Source organism: Belonocnema kinseyi, chromosome 6 (genome assembly GCF_010883055.1).
Source record: "Belonocnema kinseyi isolate 2016_QV_RU_SX_M_011 chromosome 6, B_treatae_v1, whole genome shotgun sequence".
Taxonomy (NCBI): Eukaryota; Metazoa; Arthropoda; class Insecta; order Hymenoptera; family Cynipidae; genus Belonocnema; species Belonocnema kinseyi.
Genome location: NC_046662.1, coordinates 56,096,875 through 56,112,959, shown reverse-complemented (window position 1 = coordinate 56,112,959; position 16,085 = coordinate 56,096,875). Strand labels below are relative to the sequence as shown.

General features: G+C 27.3%; 1 protein-coding gene across 8 annotated transcripts in view; it reads left to right on the top strand.

The window, feature by feature from the left end:
• The window catches only part of LOC117174057 (tubulin polyglutamylase TTLL4-like), a 754,936-nt gene that overhangs the window by 685,554 nt on the left and 53,297 nt on the right, over positions 1-16,085 (top strand). For 5 of the 8 annotated variants that reach the window (XM_033362718.1, XM_033362713.1, XM_033362717.1 and 2 more), the window contains one exon: positions 3,520-3,668. The exons of 1 other annotated variant lie outside the window; for it this stretch is intronic. The gene's annotated coding sequence lies outside the window, so the exon portion shown is untranslated. Of the gene's footprint in view, positions 1-3,335; positions 3,437-3,519; positions 3,669-8,112; positions 8,190-16,085 lie in introns of those variants that run through there. 2 more of the 8 variants (XM_033362719.1, XM_033362720.1) reach the window with 2 other exon arrangements.

The following is a 16,085-nucleotide window of genomic DNA, read 5'->3' as shown; positions in this document are numbered from 1 at the left end:
TTTCCTCTCTTTTGATATCATTTTGTGCTGTGCTGTTAAGCCTTTTTCTCTTTAGATTTTTGTTATTCTACAAAAATTTTATTCTAAAAAAATTAATTTATTTTAGAATGTCTTTTTCAATAATAAAAGACTGATTTTAAGTACGGCCTTATGAAGACATTTTTTATTTTTTGTTACAGGTGAGTCCCATACTGCTACTTATCTAAAGCCTAAAGTGAGTATAAATTTTGTTGTTGTTTAAATACCAATCTGTTTTCACCAATTCTACGATGTCATAATTCCATTACCGTGTTTGTCTGAAAATTTGTAACGTCTTTTTCGAATTTTCGAAAATTAAAAGAAATTTTTCTACCTGTTTTATTGTTTGAAATATTTTTTAAGAACTGCTATTATTATTTTTTATTAAAAGATTTGTTTTTTGTCTCCTCATCAGTTATCATGAAATAATTTAGTATTAACACCATTAATAAATTTCTTAAAATAATTTACAGTAACATAAGTAGATAGATAAGTCGGTTTCTGGATATAACTCCGTGCACTTCGCGAAATTACGGCTAGAATGTAGTGAGCAGAAACTTGGTGTCGCTTCGTATTATGTCACAAGAACTAGATTAAGTTTCTATATATTCCATAAAAATATCGGTAAATATCTTTATCGGAATCTATAGAAAGCTACTCTAATTCTTGAGTCATGACACGGAGCGACACCAAGTTTCTGCTCTCTACATTCTAGCCGCAAGCTCGCTAGTCCCCTTAATTCTCAGTTTCTCACCATAATTTGCTCCTCACTCTCGATCCAATTCTCACACTAAAGTGCTTCTAATTTTCCGCTTCTTCAACCCTCTGCCGGTAAATCAGCATTTATTCCAGGAACAAACATTCCGAGTTCTCCTTCCTTCTGGTTTGCCTCCTGGCATATTAATATTTTATTTTTATTTTTTTTTATTTCTTTCTATTCCTCCTTCTGTTCAATCTTCCTCGCCTCTCAGTTTTGTAATAGCAACCTTCCTTTTAAAGCATTAAATTTTATTTATGGGCATTACATTTCCTCCTTCCCAACCAACTTAACATGTTCCGCAATATTCTTGAAAGAAAAACAGAGTATTGCTATAAGAGAGATTTTAAATAACTGTCTTGAATAATAAATTTTAAAATTTATTTAGGAAATTACAAATGGAAATTTGATTTTGAAAATTTCAATTTGAAGTTGTTTTATTCCGTTTATAAGCGGAAAAAAAATATTTCAACAAGAATATTATATCAGGGTGTTTGCAAAATGTGATTTTCAAAATTTTTTAACTTTTCCACAAAAGATTACTTTTTAACAAAATTTTTTAATTTAACAAAAACTAGATTAACTTTTAACCAAATATTTTAATTTTAATCCAAAAACATAAAATGGAATTTTGAAATCTAAAATTAAAATATTAATTTTAGGCAAAAAAGAAACATTTCTTTAATCAAAAGTAGAATAGTTATATTTTCAATTCAAAACAATTTGTTTTACAAAATGCAGTTAAATTTTCATAAATTAACCTAAAAATTAATTTTTAACAAATTATTTCAAGTTTCAACAAAGATTAATATCTTAACAAAAACCACGAATTTGTAACAAAAATACATGAACCTTCTATTAAGTAGTGAGTATTTGAACTAGAAAAGATACATTTGTAATCAAAAATGAAATAATTACATTTATTTATTTATTTTTTTAAAGTAATTCTTTATTTAAAAAAAAAATTTCAACAAGATAGTTAAATTTTTAACCAAAGCGATAAATTTATAAGTAGAATGATGAATCTTCAACTAGAATAGTTCACTTTTTAGTTGAAAACTACATTTTCAATAAAAAACCACGATTTTTCAGCAAAATAGATAAATTTTCAAACTGAGATGAATCGCATCTCCAACCATAAAAAATTAATTTTCACCAAAGTAGTTCAAATTTCAACAAAGTTGTTGAATTTTCAGCCGAGAAGTTAATTTTTCACCAAAATGTACTTTTTTTTAAACAAAATACATACATTTCTTCCAGATAGTTAAATTTTCATCTTAAAAAATTTACAATTAAAGATGAAATAGTTAAATTTTATGTTTAAAAAATTTAATTTCAACCTAGAAAAGTAAACAAATTTCATACTAAAAACATAAATTTTGAAACAATATTCTATTAAATTTTTATTTTAAATTTTCAACAAAATAGATTAATTTTCAACCAAGCAGTTATATTTTCAACTGATAAATATAAATTTAAAAATAAAAAGGGAAGCGATAAATTTTCAGTTAAAAAAATTAAACGAATTTTGCAGAAAATAGATCAATTGTTAACCAGATAAATGAATTATTATTAAGCAGAAATTTTAATTCTCTTCCAAAAACAAGAAATGGCATAGACTTTCAATGAATAATGACAGATTTTTATTTATTTTTTTTTAAACTTATGTATTTCATTTGAAGATTCATAATTTTAGTTTGAAAATCATTACAAATCGTTCCATTCTCGGCTGAAAATTGATATTTTTTGTTGAGAATTCATGCATTTAGTGGAAAATTCTTCTTTTTTATCAGTTGTTTTTCAGTTGTTTTTGTGTCGAAATATTAACTATTACATTTTCAGTTGAAAATTCATATTTTTGTTGAAAATTTAAATACTTGGTTGAAAATGCAAATGTTTGATTAAAATTAAATTTCCTTCTTAAAAATCTAATCATTGGGGCTTAAAAGGCAACTTTTTTCTAAAATATTCGATTTTTAAATTTGATAATCCAAATATTTGTTTTAAAAGGCAACTGTTTTTAAAAGAAATTTAATCATTTATGTTTGAAAATTCGACTACTTGGTTTAAAAGAAAAAATATATTATTTTTATTATTTATTATTTTGCAATTAAGAATTCTAATATTTTGTTGGAAATTTAATTATTTTGTTGTTAAAATGTAATAATGTTTGGTCGAAATTTCCATTTTTTGTTGTTGATCATTCGTCTATATGGACAGAAAAATCGTCCTTTTGGATTGAATTTTTAGTTTGTTGAAAATTCAACTGTATTTTAAATAATTAAATTATCCAGTTGAAAATGCAACTTTCTTTTGTTAAAGTTTAATTTTTTTTTGTTTCAGAATCATTATGTGAAAAATTTAAGCTATTTTTGTTTTACGAGATCAATATTCTGGTATTTTAATATTATTGGTCATTAGTCAGGAAAAATGAAAAATTGGTCAAAGAAAAATAAGGAAAAAGTCCGTGAATGTTAAATATAAAGTATTTCGGACGCTCTGAGAATTATTTTTAAACTTTATTTTAATTATAATGAATTGAGAGACATCAAGAATTCTTGGATGACTAGCATCTTTTTCACGGATGGATCCGTAGAATGTTTCCCGCATCAGTCGAGAGGAGAGATTAATTAAGTACACGCGAATAAAATTGCCCATGACGTGAGTCAATCTTGTGTTACGTAAGAACGATTTGACAACTCAATAAAAAAATTTTTTAATTCTTTTTTATGTTCGGGTGAAAGTGCTTGACCGACACCGATGATGAGGAGGTGTGATGGGTTGTCGCTGAAATATCATGCGGTAATTATGCTGCCAAACTGATGATACGAGAACCGAGTAAACCGAGATTGATGTGATTTTTGGGTAGCACGAATGCTTTCCGATGGTTTACGTAAGTCACGCACGGTTGTTTGCTAGGAGCGCAACTTCCAATTTAATTATACCTGAATTCCACATTATAATTATGTAGTTAGCACTGACGATACTTGATTGAAAAATGTTTTTTTTTTTAAATGGAATATCGTGAAGATTTTATTTCGGAAAAATTCTTGATCGCAGACAAAAAAGCAAAATAATAGGGGAACGCATTTATAGGTAAATAAATGATTTATATTATGATTATAATTAATTATTTAACATAAAATTTTTAAAAAACAAATTTATTTTTAAACCAGAAAGATGATTGTTTAAACAAAATAAACACATTCTTGACAGAAAAGTTGATTTTGTGACCGAAAAAGGTGATTTTTTTTAATATTAAAATTTTCAACTTAAGTAAGATACATTTTTAACCAAATGGTCGAGTTTTCGGGTAGTGGTATTAAAAGTAAGAAACAATTTCTTAACAAAATAGTTGAATGCTCAACCAAATATATGAATTTTATTATATAAAGATGAATCTTAACACTAATTGAATGGAATCGTTCAATTTTTAGATTAACAAATTAATTTTCAACAACAAAAAACGAATTTTCAACTATTTGTATTAGACAAAAACAGACGAATTTTGAATAAATAGTTGAATTCTCAAAGAAGAATATGTATTTCCAATAAACAAGATTAATTTTTTTTACTGAAAATATGAACTGTAAGAAAATAAATAAATTTTCTACCAAATAGTTAAATTTACAACTTATAAGAGATAAATTTCTAAACAACAATAGAATGGCATCCTCAACTAAACAGATCAATTTTCAACTGAAAAAGGATATTTTTCTGAATTAAAAATTAAAACATAAAATTTTTGGTTTACAAATTTAATTTTCAATAAAAAAAAAAAGAATTTTTTTCTACCTAAATCAACAAAGAAAAGGATTTTTTAACCAAATATCTGAATCCTCTACCAAACAGATGTGTGCATTTTCAACAAAATATATCAATTTTTTACCAAATAGTTAAATTTCCAACCAAAAATGGAATAATGAAATTTGTGAATAAAAAAAAACAATTTGTAACAAAATAATTGAATCCTCAATCAAATTTATTTTCAACAAACAGAAAGGAATTTTTAACTAGTTAAGTCAACCAAAAAAGAGGATTTCTTAACCAAATAGCTGCATCCTCAGCGAAAAAAATGCATTTTCAACAAACAAGATAAATTTTCTAATTAAAAGTATTTTAAAGCCAAAATTATCCGACATTTCCAACTTTTTTTCAAATTATTTTTTTCCCTATTCTCGAAAAACTAGGTTTTACTTCAAAAACATTATTCTATTCAAAGGTAGAATAGGCTTTCCCTAGAAGTAAAAAACTTTTTTTAATTTACAGAGTGATCTATTATAATTACTTTAATTTTTAAAAATTTGAATAATTTGAAACTAAACTATTTGGGATTTAAATAAAACTTTGAAGTTAATACCTATATTTTTTGGCGCCATCTGTATAAATTAAATATTTTTGAAATTAACTATAGAAAAGTACGATGATCTGTCCATTCATATTAAAAATGATTGAATTAGTTTAAATTTGAATAAAGATTGTGGTTATGGTAGACATATTGTTATTAATTATATTATTTTACATTTCAAAATTTGATATGGATTTTTTAGTATTTAATTTAAATATTTCTAGGTATTTTCAAAAGTTTGAACAAATTTTATGTTATTTTAAAAGATTTCAACAAATTTCAAGAAATTCATTTTCAAACAATTTTTTCAAAAGATTTCAACGAACTTTTAAAGGACTTTACAGATTAAAGTAAATTTTATGTCAAGTTATTTTGATGGATTTTGACAATTTCAAGGAATAATTGTCGAGCATACAAAAATTTCAAAGGATTTTAAAGATTTTAAATTATTAAAAAAATTTTAAACTATTTGAAAAGATTTCGTTTAAAAAAATGATAGAACCCTTAATAAAAAATTTTGTTGTTATGGTTCACAAAATTCCCGCTTTTATCATATTAATATGAAATTTGCTTCCTTATAATTTTAATAAAGGTACTAAAGTACTGCATTAAATACTTTAAAGTTGGATTAAAAATGTCAGTTCATTTTAAAAAATATTCAGTAACAACTTTGAAAGCCGAAATTTTCGAAAAATTAGGATCACTCTGGAAATAATTAACATTTTTCCCAACTCTCTATAGTATTTTTCTAAATTATTAAGATATTTTTAGATTTTTACCCCTACATTCTACCCTGATGGTGCAAAAAAGTTGCAGAATTTCAAATAATTATTGTACTGTCCAAATGGTTTAAAAATATTGTTAACAATATTTTTATAAACATTAAAATTGATTAAAATGTGATAAATGATGATTTTTTTAAATTTTGGTACATATTTATTATTTACATATTTTGGAAGTTATGCGACTTTTTTTCTCCAAGTTTGACCCTAGAGCAGAATCGAGGGAACAAAAGATAAAACTATCTTAACAATATAGAAAAATATGATGGAAACTCACCTTAAAAATGAGCTCAAGAACGTTAACAATTTTTAATTGTTTCCAGAGTTATTTCAATTTATTGAAGGCATCGAATTTTGAAGTTGTTTCTACAATAATTGTATAAAATTAAAATTGTGCCTTTAACTTCGGATTACTGAATGTAGAATTTTTACCTTTTCAACTATATTTGGTTATACTTTAACGTTTAGTTTTTTTACAATATTATTACTCTAACATATTTAGCAATGTTTCAAGTACGTCACATATTTTGTTGTTAAAGTCGGTGTAAATGTTTTAAAGTAGGAGTCATTGAAAAAATTATAGGGTCAATTTAACCCAATGTGAAAGATTTATTACTTTTTGCGGTATTACCGGGAAAAAATTTTCATGTTAACATTATAAAAATGAAGGAACTTTAGCAGCAGCTAAAAAACAGCCATGTAGATAATTTTCGCCTCTAGCACTACTGGTTATTGTGATTTTTAAAATCAAATAACTAGATTATAAACTTGACAACCTTCTTATTGAAATAAGTACATTTTTAATCACACTCATACATACAATTTGGCGAAGCAAAAACTTACAAAAATACTTTCTGAAATAGATTCTTCCTTTTTCTCTCTATCTAGAATCTAAAACTAATCCTCTTATTCGAATTCGAAAAAGACTTCCTACATTCCTACACGAAATTTCCAACTGGAAACTACATCCTTCACTGACTCCCCAATTTGTAAGCAGCGAAACAGGAGAAAATACTTCACCTTCGACTTTCTCACACTTTGGAAGGCACGACTTAAAAGAAACCCCGCATCCCCAATCCGCGTGTTCTCAGACCGGAATAATCAACCGTTCGAGCGGAATCCGTGGTTCTCCAGAAAGTGGCTGCATTCTAACTATACGGAAGCGAGTGCAAAAAGTCATAAAGGACGTCAGGGAGGAAAGGGTGAAAGAGCAGTCTGAAACAGCCGAACCGTGAAGACTGGTAGAGTGAACAACTGAACACTTCATGGATATGATAAGTAAAGGGAAAATACAGAAGAATGAGAATTGAGGTGAAGAAGTGAGGAAGTGAGGAGGCAACAAGAATGAGAATTGAGAAGGTGAGGAGGTGAGGAGGTGAGGATCCAAGAAGAATGAGGATTGAGGTAAGGAAGTGAGGAGCCATGGGAAGAGTTCTGGTTCCTCGCGTGCTAGAAGGGATCATCATTGTAAACTTGAAGACTCAGACTTGTGGACTTGTATTCTTGTAGTAGTCAGCAGACATCATCTAATCGTTGGAAGCAAGTAGTCTCATCATAGTGGCTCCAGACAGCCAAGACCCAAGACCCAACAATATAAGATCTCTAGTTATAGCTACAGATCCAGGAAAGGCGCACAACAATATGGCCCGTGCTATGCACAATAGGCTCACATTATGTGCATAAGACGGCAATGGGCTGTGCTAAGGTTGCATTACCTGGTGGCCCCTCGTCCATAAAGGGGACATACAGGCCCAGGGGGAACGATCCGCCTGCTCCTTTCTTGTGTTGGTGAGTCTGGCTCGTATTTCCGTGCACTTTTCTTTCGTGTGGGTATGTAACTGCTTGTCAGGGTGGAACGGCTTCCAAGCCTGGGAATATTCCCACGTTCGGTAGCACGAGCCAACGAGTACACCCGGGGAATTTCGGAACCAACTACTATGGATGCTATGTATTATGTATATAGTACAACCATAGTCATGGTAGATTGTAGAATGTTCGGTGAGGTTTGCCAAGAAGAATGGAGAGGAAGGAGGAGAATGACCCAGGTTGAGAGAGAGAGAGAGAGTCTGAGAGAATCGAAGAAAGAGAAACGAGTCCATTCGATGTGCTTTTGTGCCAAAGAAACAAGGACGGAGCAGTGCGGAAATGCTTGGTACGGTCGAAGCACGTTCCGAATTAGCATCAGCTACTTGTTTCACTTTGTAGCTTTTCGTCGGGTTTGTGACAATTAGGATCATAATGTTATCATTGAGATGAAGTGGATTGGCGAGAAAAATTTTAAGTGGTAATAGCTTCTCTGAATCTTCTTTTACTTACTGGAGGTTTTCCTTAAAAAGGAGTCTCTTTGATTATTAAATGTCGATTTGAATTGTAAGCTAACAAGTGTTTTGTAGATATGATTTAATACCTCCAGTTCTGTGCAAAGATGTCCCTGATCCTCACACGGTTCGCAGACTCACGTTAGTGTTGACCCATTTTTCTTCCGTAAAAAATAAGTTTATTTCCATTAATAATTTCATTAAATTCCATTAATTCCATTTATAGCAGCGGCTACTTGTTCCACTTTGTAGCTTTTCGCGGGGTTTGTGACAATTAGGATCCTAATGTTATCATTGAGTTGAAGTGGATTGGGGAGACCATTTTTGAGTGGCAGTAGCTTCTTTTAATCTTTTGTTACTTCCTGGAGGGTTTCCTTAGAAAGGAATAACTTTGGTTATCAAATGTCAATCTAAATTGTAAGCTAACAAGTATTTTGCAGATATGATTTAATACCTCCAATTCTGTGCAAAGATCCTTCTGAAGATATCAAGTGTTTTGCAGAGTTGATTTACTGGTTTCCTTTCTGATATTGTTTTCTAAATATAAATCTTCCCGATCCTCAGACAGAGCTCGGACTCACGCTACTATTGACACTTTTTCCCCCTTGAAAAAGAATAAATTTGATTCTTGAATTTAAGATTGTAAGGAATTTAATAGCTAAATTTGAAAATAACAAGTGTTTTGCAGAGTTGATTTATATCTTTTGGTTCGCTTTCTAATATTGCTTTCTGTATATAAAGCTTACTGATCCTCACGCTGGTCTCGGACGCACGCTACTATTGATCCTGTTAACAAATTTTTTCCCAACTGAAAAAGAATAAATTTGATTATTCGATTTAAGAAATTCAATGGTTAAATTTGTGGATAATAAGTGTTTTGCAAAATTGATTTATATTTCTGTTTCGCTTTCTAATATTGTTTCCTGTGTTTAAATATTCTTGATCCTCAAGCAGGTCTGGGACTCACGTTACTATTGATCCTTTTTGACACCTTTCTTTTCCTTGAAAAAGAATAAATTTGATTCTTATGAGAAAAATTTAATGGCTAAATTTTAAGATAGCAAGTCTTCTGCAAAGTTGATTTATATCTCTGATTCGATTTCTAATATTGTTTCCTGTGTATAAATCTGCTTGATCCTCGCACAGGCCTCGGACTCACGCTACTATTGACACTTTTGACAACTTTTTTTTCTTGAAAAAGAATCAGTTTGATTGTTAAATGTTAGAAATAGAATGGCTAAATCTAAAGATAGAAAATGTTTTGAAGAGTTGATTTAATATTTGTGGTTCGCTTTTTAATATTGTTTTTTGTGGACTCGATCACCACTTTATTATTATTTTGAAAAAAGACAGTAATATTACTATTTTCTCACATTGTTTGTTAATGCCAACTAAGCTTACAAACTGCTTTTTAAATTATTTTAGAATTTCTTTTCAAAATTGGTTAAAATAGCATATATATACGCCACTTCAAAAATCGAAATCTCAAAAGATTTAAAAAATTTCAAAATTTTGTTGAGACGTTTAAGGTGATTTCTAAAATTGTAACGAGATTTTTAAAAAGTCAAGGAGTTTCAAACGATTTTAACATGGATTTCAAGTATTTTATAAGATCCATTAGGACTTTAAAGGTTATAAGTTTTCAAATTGATTTCAAAGGATTTGAATGATTTTAGGGTTCTTTAGAAGATTCCCAGAAATTGCAAGAGATTAAAAAGAATTTTACTGAGATTTTAAAACAGTATCAAAGATATCAAAGGATTTGAAAGACTTGACAAATTTTCTCTTTATTAACTGAAATATCTTTCTTGGCTGAAAACTCAACTTGTATGTTAAAAAATTCTCGCTTCGGTTGAAAGTTTATCTTTTTTGGTTTAAAATTCATGTATTTTGTTTAGAAGTGTTACTTTTTGGTTGTAAATTCACCTTTTGAGTTGAAAATTCAACTATTTGGTTCAAAATTCATTCTTTGCTTGAAGCTTAATATAATTCTAGTTAAAAATTCATTTCATTTAAGAAAAATTTAACTATACCATTTATTATTAAAAATTTATCTTTTTTCTCAAATTTATATTCCTTGGTTGAAAATTCATTTCTTTGGACGAATATTCATTCATTTTGTGGAAATTTGGTCTTTTTGGTCAACAATTAATCTTTTAGGTTAAAAATTTATTTCTTTCGTAAAAAATGCTTTTTTTTTGTTGTTGTCAATTAATTTTTTTAACTGAAAATACATCTATTCCTGTTTTAATTTAGAAATGTATAATTTTTAATTGAAAAATGCATTTAATTTAGTTGAAAATTAACCTTTGTTTTACTGCAAATTTAACTATTATATTTTAAGTTGAAAATGTGTGGATTTTATTAAATATTTGTCTTTTTGGATTAAGAATTATTCTTTTCTTGAGTTGTTTTTTTGTAGAAAATTCATGTTTATGGTGGAAAATTCAACTGTCTCGTTATACATTTTTTTTATCAAAGATTAATCATTTTAGTTAAAAATTCACTTTTTTTGTTTGTTAAAAAGTGAAGTATTTTGTTGAGATTTTTTTAAATTGAAAAATAATGTTAGAAAGGAGAATGTAATCATTCCATTTCTGTCTAAAATTGATCTTCGTTAGTTAAATTGAAAGTTAAATTATTTTCGAAAAAATCGGTGTTTTTTGTTTAAAAATTCAACTTTTTTGTTAAAAATCCATATTTTTGGTTTGAGTCTGTTTTGATTGGGGACTCATCTATTTTGTTGAAAATTTGTCTTTTTCAACTTTTTGGTTTAAAGTTAATTATTTTATTGGAAAATCATAATTTTCGTTTTAAATTCATTTCTTTAATTCAAAGTTTACCCATTTATTTAATTTATATTTCAATTCAAGGAATTGTTTAAACATCCGTATTTTCAATTTCATTAATCTATTTTTGATTGACAATGAAAATATGTTCTTGTCGAAATATCAACTATTACACTTTTCGTTTATAATTCATTTTTGTATCGAAGATTCATCACTTTATTTGAAGCTTGAACTATTTCCTTAAAACTTTATTTTTTCTTCGTTGAATTAAGGAAGAGAGTTGAAAAATAAGCATTTTTTAATAAATATTATTGATCACCTAAGTGTATGGTTTTTATAACTAAAAGAAAAATTTCGAACGAAATGACAGAGAATTTGGAAATTGCGATCTTGTAGCAACCCTAATAATGATAAATGTTGAATTTGTGATTTCTCATCGTAGATAAAAATAATAATATTATAAAAACTGGCGAAAAAATTATGTGTGACTGGTAAAGACTAAAGTACTAGTAAAGGTAAAGTACACTGTATTGATTGAAGTGGTTGGCTCATACGTATCTCTATAGGCAAACAAAAAATATTTCGCTTTACATTTTAAATACGACAATTGCAGCAATGTAAGCTGACCACTTTTTTCAAATGTCCTTTCGAATGGCGTCCTTGAATTGCATAAAAAGATAAATTTGTTTTGGGCTGTATCTCTTCAGAGAAATTGGAGTTCTGTAAAGCAAAAAAAGACAAGAAAGTGGGATACCCCATATATTGATATGCAATATTGCAGATGTAATCGTTTCATCGAACTTCCGTAAAATGCGTGCACGATTTAAAAAAAATAAAAGAAAGTGGGATACCCCATATATTGATATACAATGTTACAGATGTAATCGTTTCTGCGAACTTTCATAAAATGCGTGCATGATTTCAAGCTATAAAAAGAATTTCAAAATTATGAAAGTACTGCACGTACCAATTAAGAGAGTTTTAATTACTATATCATTATAATAGTAGGTGTCTGTAATTTAATTTTATCAAACTCAATTTAGGATTGCATATTCATTTTTTCTTTTAAAGCTGAATGATTTTGACATACTTTTTTTAGTCACAGAAATATTGACATTATTGACAAGAAAAGAACTATTGTTCTTTTTTTTGAACTTATATAAATATGAATTTTATATTATTCTTGAGTAAATTTGGAATTTTTTTATATTTCAGTTGTGTAAAAAATTAATTTAATTAGGAAAAATTCGAGCCGTTTGAAAATATATTTAGGACTTTTAGAATTTTTAAAGAAATAAAAAATATTTGGTGAATTTTTGGGAGTATTTCCAAGTTTTTAAAATATTTTTAATCTATTCAAAACCTCTAAAATTTCTAAAAATATTTTTGGCTGACTCAAATTTTTCTTAAAATTTTGAAAAATAATTCAAAATATAAAAAATGGTCTTGAAATCTTCAAAATTATCCTAGGAATTTAAAGAAAATTAGAACAGATTTTTGAATATTTCAGATGTGTCAAAAAAGAATCTAGAAGATTAATTTTTTTTATTTACAGGATTTAAAAAATATTATGAAAAATTCAAGCCTTGTTAAAAGATATTTAGGACTTTTAGAAAACTGAAAAGTATAAAAAATATTTGGAAAATTTTCAGGATTGCTTCCAAGTTTTAAAATATTTTAAATGTATTCAAAACCTCGGAAATTTCTAAAAATATTATTAGCTGTCTCGAATTTTTCTTAAAATTTTGAACTCCTTCAAAATGCAAAAAGATTCCTGCTAATGTTCAAAACAGAATTTTTAAAGCTCCTATAGTTTTGGTTTGAAATCTAGAAAAAAATTAGAATTTTACTATTTCATTTTTGGTTCAAAATTGATTTTTTTTTAATAGCAAATTCAACTACTTGGATAAGGTAGAATAATCAATTACCTGGTTGAAAGTTATACTACTTTTTTAAAAAGTTATTTTTTTGGTTGAAGATTCAGCTATTTTGTGAAAAATCTTTTCTTAGTTAAAGGTTTGTTTTTTGGGGTATAGAATTCGTTTTGTATAGAAAATTCTTCTTTTTGGCTTGTTAATTCCACAGTTTGATAGAAAATTAAATTTTGTGTTGAAAAAGCATATTTTCGGTTTGAAAATTTAAGTTTTGTGGATAACTTTTCTTTTTTGCCTCCAACTTGAACAATTTTGTTGAAAATTAATGTATTTTGTTGGAAATACATCTCTGTTGCTGGAAAATTAACTTTCATGGTTTAAAATTTCATTTTCTTGTTTAATTTTTTTTACATTTTTTTAAAATGAAAAGTTAATTTTTTATCTGAAGAATAATCCATTCCATTTTTTGTTATAAATTCATCATTTATAAGTTGAAAAATTAACTATTTAATAGAAAATTCACATATTTCATTCAAAATTCTTCTTGAAAATTCATATGTATGGTTTAAGATTCGGCTATTTGGTTAAAAAATTCGTCCTTTTCTTGAATTCAACCGGTTGAAATTTGTTTGGTCTTTTCGGAAAATTTATATTTTTCACTGAAAATTTAGCTATTTTATTTTTGGCTCAAAAAATATTTCTTAATTTAATATTTAATTATTTGGTTTAAAATTAATTCCCCTGTTCAAGGATTTAATTATTTTTCATTTATTTTGATCAATAATTTTTTTCGTACAAATTTTTTCTTTTGGATCAAAACATCGTCTTTTTATGATAGGATGGTCACTAGTCCAGTCAATGTAGGATTTGAGAAAAAAATTCGTAAAAGTAGCATTTTTTTCATAGATACGTTGGCAATGGCTTAATAAAGATATTGTAAAAAGTCCCCAAACATACGTGTACGGCAAAGTTCCGAAATTCTAGAAAGTGTTAAACAGTAACATGTTTTTTAAAATTACTCGAGAACTGTTGATTTTAGGTCGAAAATGGTGATGTGAAAAAATGTTCATTATTTTAAAGGGCACAAAAAAAGTTCTATCTATTGTGGGCCTATTATCAACGGCTGCGCTATAAAATTGGATTAGCTGCACAATTCTTTTATTTGTGAACAAATAAAATAAAATCTCAAATATCCTGGCAAAAGCGTCAGAAATATATCAGGCGATTTGTACTGGAGCAAATGCAGGTTCCTGTTAACAAAAAAAAACGACTAAGTCACTTGCATGATAAACTAACAGTATAAAATGAGCTCAACTTTAGTGTACAATTTGATATGTTTAAGAGGATGCTTTTGAGATGAAATTTCTTGCAATTGTTCCTCCATTTTCATACAATACATTTTCCAATTTGTAGGTCAGAATAATAATATTTAGGGCCTCTTTTTAAGCTTTAAACAAGTAAATTTCAAAATTTAAGCTATGATGTCGGAAGCAGCGGTAATTATGAGTCCTAATGGCAGCAATGGGAGCGGGGGCGAGAACGGTTACCTCTTTCGATGATATTGAACCCTTCGAAATTTTTTTGCTCACTTTTCCCGACAATAGACTTGGCCTTCGGGTGGCCGTGACGTCACTTCAATGCTGGTTCTCAATTATTTCGCTGAATTCAACTATTTTTTGAATAAAATTAAAATGCTTTTTGATTAAAATATCAAATATCACGTTTTTCGTTAAGAAATTATCTTCAATGGTTAATAATTCCATTACATAGTTGAAAGTGAAACTACTTTGTTTAAAATTAATTTATTTGGTTGATGACTATTTAAACATTTTAGACTAGATAAACATTTTTTTCAAAATTTAATTACTTTGTTGAAAATTAAGATTTATAATTGACAATTGCTTGTTTTAAGTGGAAATTTATTTTTCGACCAGATAAATGATGAGTTGTTAAAAAAATGGAACTCTTGAATTTACTACAAAACAAATAATTTTTTAACGAAACAGATTACGCTTCTATCACAGAGTAACGTAACTTTTGAACAAAAATTGGAATAGATCGAGTCAATTTTCAAATAAAATGATTAATTATTGAAAAATTATAATTATTACATGCATTTTTAACTGAAAAGATAAATTTTAAAACAAACAAAATAGTTAATTTTTCAGTTAGTAAAATAAATTGTTTACAAAATAAACATAATAAAGAAATTTTCAGCAATATGGTTTAATTTTCTAGCAAAGAAATTTAGTTGTAACCGAAAAGATCAATTTTCAACAATTGAGAGTACGCTTCTAACAAAAAAGACGAATTTTCACCTAAAGTTGCTAGATTTTCAACTAAAAATAGAATAATTAAATTTTGAGTAAAAAATGAATTTTTAATTAAATGAAATTACATCTTCAACGAAATAGTATATTTTTTAACAAAAAAGATTAAATTTATATTTAAAAAGATCAGTTTCCGACAAAAAATTCAACAGAACATTTTCAGTTAAAGAAATGAATTGTAAATTAGAAAAAACTTATTTTCAACCACAAAGATGATTTTTACACAAGATACATGCATTTTCAATAAAATATTTGAATTTTTAAAGCAATTTTAAACTAAAAAATGAATGAGTCACCTACAAGATTAAATAATCTCCCAGAAAATTCGAACTTTCAATCAAATACAGGAATTTTTAACCAAATATTTAAATTTTCATCTTAAGAAGATAAATTCTGAACCACAGATTTACGACTTAATTTTCCACTTAAAACAATTAATTGTCAACAAGAAATCTTAATTTCCCAGAATGTAATTAAATGTTGAAAAAAATGTTTATGAACTTAAATGATCAGTCATCAACCAAATAAATTAATTTTAAACAAAGTAGTTTCACTTTCAACTATCTAATGGAGTTGTTAACCAAAGAAGATAATTTTTTAACGAAAAAAGTGATATTTGATATTTTAATCAAAAAGGATTTTAATTTTATTCAAAAAATAGTTGAATTCAGCGAATTAAAAAGGATTTTCAACCAAATAATTTGTAATCCTTAACAAACACAGATTAATTTTCAACTAAATAGTTGCGATCTTTAATGATATTTATACAAATAATTTCACTTTATCGAAAATGCCCGAACCTGTAGCAAGTCTAATAATTGTACTTTTGGATTTTGAATTGCAGACAATCGTTCCCGGAGTTATCATGC